At 40.2% G+C, this 1129-nt stretch overlaps 1 non-coding gene across 1 annotated transcript; it reads left to right on the top strand.

Annotated features, from left to right (window-relative positions):
• Window positions 1-819: 819 nt before the first annotated feature.
• LOC112760691 (small nucleolar RNA R71) lies at window positions 820-927 on the top strand. The gene has a single exon (XR_003181120.1). It is a non-coding gene; the product is annotated as a small nucleolar RNA R71 (small nucleolar RNA).
• Window positions 928-1129: the final 202 nt, after the last annotated feature.

Raw genomic sequence — 1129 nt, forward strand, 5'->3', positions numbered from 1 at the left:
CAAGAGGTCTTCCTCCTTGGAATTCACGTCCTCAACCTCCCATACAGGTTTGGCCATAATAATTAATTCAATGGCCTTGCACTCTCCTTTTGGATTTTCTTCTGTATTGCTTGGGAGAGTACTTGGAGGGATTTCAGTGATCCTTTTACTCAGTTGGCCCACTTGTGCTTCCAAATTTCCAATGGAGGACCTTGTTTCATTCATGAAACTTACAGTGGCCTTGGACAGATTAGAGACTAAGTTTGCTAAATTAGAGGTATTTTGTTCAGAGTTCTCTGTCTGTTGCTGAGTGGATGATGGAAAAAGTTTACTATTGTTAAACCTATTTCTTCCACCATTATTAAAGCCTTGTTGAGGCTTTTGTTGATCCTTCCATGAGAAATTTGGATGATTTCTCCATGATGGGTTATAGGTGTTTCCATAAGGTTCACCTAAGTAATTTACCTCTGCTGTTGCAGGGTTTTCAAGATCATAGGCTTCTTCTTCAGAAGGCGCCTCTTGAGTACTGTTGGATGCAGCTTGCATTTCATTCAGACTCTGAGAAATCATATTGACTTGCTGAGTCAATATTTTATTCTGAGCCAATATGGCATTCAGAGTATCAATTTCAAGAACTCCTTTCTTCATAGGCGTCCCATTATTCACAGGATTCCTTTCAGAAGTGTACATGAGCTGGTTATTAGCAACCATGTCAATGAGTTCTTGAGCTTCTGCAGGCGTTTTCTTTAGGTGAATGGATCCACCTGCAGAATGGTCCAGTGACATCTTTGATAACTCAGATAGACCATCATGGAATATATTCAGGATGGTCCATTCTGAAAGCATGTCAGAAGGACACTTTTTGGTCAACTGTTTGTATCTTTCCCAAGCTTCATAGAGGGATTCACCATCTTTTTGTTTGAAGGTTTGAACATCCACTCTAAGCTTGCCCAGCTTTTGAGGAGAAAAGTACTTAGCTAAGAAAGCCGTGACCAGCTTATCCCAAGAGTTCAGGCTATCTTTAGGTTGAGAATCCAACCATATTCTAGCTCTGTCTCTTACAGCAAATGGGAAAAGCATAAGCCTGTAGACTTCAGGATCTACTCCATTAGTCTTAACAGTATCACATATTTGCAAGAATTCAGTTAAG

This window comes from Arachis hypogaea, chromosome 16 (genome assembly GCF_003086295.3).
Source record: "Arachis hypogaea cultivar Tifrunner chromosome 16, arahy.Tifrunner.gnm2.J5K5, whole genome shotgun sequence".
NCBI classification, from domain to species: domain Eukaryota; kingdom Viridiplantae; phylum Streptophyta; class Magnoliopsida; order Fabales; family Fabaceae; genus Arachis; species Arachis hypogaea.